The 5,333-nt window shown below is 46.3% G+C and overlaps 1 non-coding gene across 1 annotated transcript; it reads right to left on the minus strand.

The window, feature by feature from the left end:
* TRNAM-CAU (transfer RNA methionine (anticodon CAU)) lies at positions 1 to 73 on the minus strand. Its single transcript has one exon. It is a non-coding gene; the product is annotated as a tRNA-Met (tRNA).
* Between the last annotated feature and the right edge of the window lie 5,260 nt (positions 74 to 5,333).

Below are 5,333 nucleotides of genomic sequence, written 5' to 3' on the forward strand. Positions count from 1 at the left end.
TGCCCTCTGTGAGGCTCGAACTCACGACCTTCAGATTATGAGACTGACGCGCTGCCTACTGCGCTAAGAAGGCACTGTCGTTCTGTACCTCAACACGGCTTATACCAGAAACCCAGGCCAATTGCATTTATGTATATTGGCTTCCATGCTGTCACTGCTATCATTACATTCAAACTCTCCTTAAGACTACCAATAATAGTTTTCAGATTCGATTTTGTTCTGCATATGCTAATGATTCTGCATCTAAAACTTGCCACAATACTACAGAATCGGATAAAAAAAAAACAATGTTGAAAAGTAGAACACCTGCTGAGCTCATTTCACCCATAAACATTTTTACTGAAGGTGATTTCCCTTGCAGAAAAAGTCGTCTACAACCAGAGAGGGTGAGGGGAGTTAGTCATGCTGATCGAATTTCACCGCTAGACGGCGCAGAAAGTTGTCAACAGTGAAGGAAATGTGATGTATACTAGAATGGCCTGCATCCCTTGCGGTATAGATCCAGGGATGGAGCCAGCCTCCATTTTCTGGTGGGATGCTGGAGGGAAGGTTTGCCTGCTGATCAGCTTCCTGCATGACCACGAGAGTGCGTAAAAGCTGTCATATAGCAGTCAGGCTCGGACTGGGACAAGAAAGACGGCCGGGCACCTAAAAGAAAAGTGCCCAGTCCTTCGCCTCAAAAAGAGGGGCCCTCAAACCAGCATCCGTGAATCACGTCAATTCACAACATTGCATGCACCGGTAAGATAACCAAATGGGCGACTACACCTGCTGCAGAAATCTGTGGAGGCATGTTATGGTATCAGGTGTGACCTGCCTTACAGAGGCAGCTCACATCCTGTAAGCTGGTCTTGAGTACCTGGCACACACTGCCAACAACTCCCACACTTTGTTGGGGCCACCTGTTACCGCTGGCGATACCACAACTCTCTGAACTTGCAGGGCATAGCTCCTGCAAGAACACGTTATGCTCGAGGCCACGCACCGGTATGATAATCCAGTGGGTGAACACACCTGCCGCAGGAATCTGTTGAATTAGGTTGTGTGTCGCACAGGCATCACCCGGCATTACAGAAGAATCACAGATACACCCCACGTTGTGAATGCGAGTACCTGGGCTGGCCCACGCTGCCTCAATCTACCACTCTCCATTGGTGCCACCGCGGACCCCAAGCCAATCCGACAACTCACCCCTGCAAGAACAGGCTATGCATGAAAAGGAGTGGATTAATGCATGTGCTGTACAATTCTGGGGACTGTGATGTGTGCAGTGGTGGAAGTGGAAATACGAAACTAGTGGTACTCTGGCTGCATCCAAAAAGGAGGGAGTGGGATGGCCAAACAGCTGTTGGAGGGGGGTGGGTGGAATGGACTAGGAGGATCACAAACTTTGGCTGAACGCTAAGCGCCACTCTTCAAATTTGATCACATACCTTCCAAGCTTGACTGGGTACAAATAGTTTGGATTTCAAGGCCTTCAGTAATAATGTCTTATAGAGTTTACTTACAAAAAACAGAAATGGCATAATCGAGCCACATGTCAACATGTAAATCCGTATAGCAACATGTTAAGCCAAAAGAATATTTTGTGGCTTTAATTTTCACATCCTGAATAGTAAGCTATACGTCCCAGAAGGTGAGATAATGGCAACCTGAAAAATCTATATAAACACACTGTACTTTCAGTGATTTAACACATGCAACAAAATAAGTTGTGCAATAAACACTGATATGGAGATTCATTGTCACAAAATTCCAGCTGGCCCAACTTCCTCCTGCCCATCCATCCATCCATGGATCCATTACTATATACACCAACCTATGCCGTCCATCCATCCATTCATCTATCCATTGGTCAAGGCACTCTGTAGCGCATAAAGGAATTCAGGTGGGAATTCATGAACCTTGAAGAGGGTTTTTCTTTTAAACAGGTGCTTTTTGGTTGGTGAAGCTCTGTTGCTGGCACACAGATAGCTGCATCATAAGAGCAGCAGAGTAAATATGTAAACTTTGTGTCTCAATGATGCTTCTGTGCTTTGCTCTGTTAAGCGAGTCCACTTAAAAAAGGCACATAATTAGGATAATACATTAATGCACTTTCTGGCTCCATATTTACAGTCTCGTTCACAGGACTGAGCAAAATTTGCAGTGAACTGCATGTGCCTGCAGTTTCTGGGGCATTTCCACGTAAAGCGCACTCACATGCTGAGCGGCAATAGACAGGGACTCTATGCCTGCAAAGTTCCCATTGCCATCAACTCTCAGATCCTCCAGCACACGACTGGCCCTTACAGCAGTAGTGGTGGAAGAAGGGTGCATCAAACTGGCTGTGCTAGGTCAAAACTGTGTGGAGTGTGCTCGGCGTTGAATGAACGAGCCACGTTTCAAGAGACCTAAAACTGAACAGATCTAATCTTTTGCCCTGCATTTCCAAGCACTAATTCAACTTATTTTTTCATCAGAAGCATACACATTGAACCACCATTCTCCAATCTGTCTACCTGCCCCAGGCTAACCACAAGGTACTCTCCCCAGAGAACCGGACCTGATGCATCAGCAGATTAATAATTGCTGGAATGCCTCATCTGCTCGTTGTCCATGAAAGCGATGTTGAAAAAATTTGATTAGTGACATAAAGCAACTACTTTTGGTGCATATTTCAAGATATCAGTCATCAGGTGGAGCGTGCTGTGTTGCTGACCTGCACCAACCATAAAGAAGATCACTGCAGGTAAAAGGGGAGTTTAGAAATAAAAAAAATATTTGTATGCATATGCAGTGTGTATGTGCGTCGCAAATTGATACCAGCACAGGGTGGGTTAGTCTCTCCAAAACATCTCTGCAGTCATGGACCTCGTCTCGGCCGATTTAAATGAACATAAAACACGCAGAATGTGTGGAGGCATGTAGTCCGTTTACACGCACTTCCATGTACTGCACGATCCTACAGAGAGAGAGTTACAGAAATGGGCAGGGCCAGCCGCACAATGGAACTTAATTGTTTGAAAAAGAAACTAAACTCGGAGCATGATTTCCTGAACTATACAGAATGGAACAGACAGTTGTGTTAGATCAAACAAATCATTGAACTCTGCCATGCGTACACTTTAGCGTATTCACTGTTAGAAATGTAAAAGATAAGGGAATGGGATCTTAGGGCACATATTTCTTTAAGATATATAGATTGTTACTGGGACATTTCACTCTGTCAAAAAGGATGTTTTCATGATGTCATGTTCCATTGAAGTATGTGTACATTGGGCAGTTTACCCGCTGGGTATGTCATTTCAGTTATACACACTCTGCTATCTGGTGCTGGGAATTATTTTCTTGTTCATTCAGTTAACTTAATAAAGGTTCATTTTTAACAAATACATATATTTTTAGATTTACTGGTAGCACTAGGAATACTAGTAACAAGAGAATAAAAGTACAAAGCAAGCAAAACTGCAAAATAAACGGTGTGCTCTTAGCGGCATGCCTACAGTGACTTCTAAATGAAGCAATGCTTCAACGGGTCTATGGCATGGATGGCTGCTCTGCTTTCTTTCTCCTTTTGACCTTCAGCACATCTATCCTTTTCAAGAAGTAGCCGGGTCCTTTCTATTCATTTTAAAGAGGTTTCAGACGGCAGCAGCTTCAGGGCAATCACTAGTTAATTTAAGTTGCTTAACAGCAGGGGTCTTTGCATGGAGTGGATGGGCCTCGAGTACTGGGCTTGCAGACGGTCTACAAGCCCAGTCCAGTCCTCCAGAGTAAAAAAAGCTATAAAGGGTAGATGACCTGGCCGGGCACTGGCCCCTTTATTTTATGTTTTTATCTTTACTTACTATTTGTGATCACGTCGGCCCACGTGCATGCACAAATAATGTCTTCTGCTGTCCACCTCGGCTGGGTTGCAGAGCTGGGTTGAGCTAGGCGGAGCCTTCTGTTGGCCTGCTGTAGCTCCGGATAGAGGCCTTGTCGCTGTTGTTACACTTGCAAGTTGCATGTGCTTTGCTTTGCAATAGCCAGAGGGCCAGAGGCCTGCAGGCTGCTACTCCATGTCAAAAATTCCTTCCTTGTTTACCAAATGTGCGGGGGGCTGTCGTGGTGAGTGACCGACCGCACCCAGACCCAGCAGCACAATACACCATGCACATGCGGTCCGCTCACGTGATTGACTGCCAAGCCAGCCCAAGCCACATTGCAGCAGCAGGCCCCTGGCAGTTGCCTGGTCGCTGCCCCGACGCTCACAGCGAGGAGGACTATACACTAGGCAGGTCACCCCGCGCACCACCCTAACCCAAAACAAACATGCACACAACACAGGACAGGAACCGCCCATATCAGAAGGCGAGCTCTCAGCTCTCTCCCTCCCAACCCCCAGGACAATTTGTTACAATTTGGTGTTTAACCTGGCACCACACCGGCAGATGGCTGGGGACACACACTGCCCATCACGGCCTCAGCTATTGTGTGCATTCATCAAAGCAAAGTTAACACTTACTAAGTGTTAACCTTCTTTGATGGATGCCTTCTGCATTCCATCAGCTGTGCGGCGGCGAGTAACTCAGAGCAATATGTAACATTACCTTGCCTAAAGTAACTTAAGTTACTCAATCGCAAAAATAATGTTATATTCCAAACTGGCCCCAGGGTGGCTTGTAAAACTGGCCCCAGGCCATCCCGAGTCCGAATTGCATTCTGCCGGTGGCAGAACGTCCGATAGGGCAGTCCGCCCCTGACAGCAGTGAAGGAAATGAGATGCAAACTACAGTGCCCTGAATCCCCTGAGGTATAAATACAGGGTTTGAGCAACTCTCAACTTTTGTTTGGGGGGAGGTTGCATTTTGGTGGCTGATGGACAGTTTTGAAAAGTGTGTTACAAGTGGAGCCATGCATGGTCACCCAACGCCTAGTGCCCCTCCAAGTGCCTGCAAGCCCACTATCAATTGTGCCTATGTTTTGTGCACTCTTACCTCGGTAACCCACAGCATACAAACGTGTCTCTCTGCACCCGACTGACATGAGGAAAATATGTGAAGCTTAATGTCAGTGCTGATAAGTTTTCTGTGCTGCGAATCAAACAGGGCAACTTCTCGAGACCAGGCGAGATGACTAAAGTTCCCAGCCTATCAAGCAAACATGCATCGGAGTCTCACCAGAACTGGATGTGTGGCCTGCAGGTTATACAGAGAGGTCTGAAGTCAGTCCATTAACCCATTGGGCACTCTTATCTGGTTTCAAACTGGGGACTTGCACATTTCAAATTCAGAGGAGCGCTTCTGGAAAATTAGGTGTTCTGGAATGCAGGTCGGAATCTGTCAGTGACTGGCCATGCAAATAACTTT

Source organism: Ambystoma mexicanum (genome assembly GCF_040938575.1).
Source record: "Ambystoma mexicanum isolate Mex_15411 chromosome 12 unlocalized genomic scaffold, UKY_AmexF1_1 Mex_chr12_unloc.2, whole genome shotgun sequence".
Lineage (NCBI taxonomy): Eukaryota > Metazoa > Chordata > Amphibia > Caudata > Ambystomatidae > Ambystoma > Ambystoma mexicanum.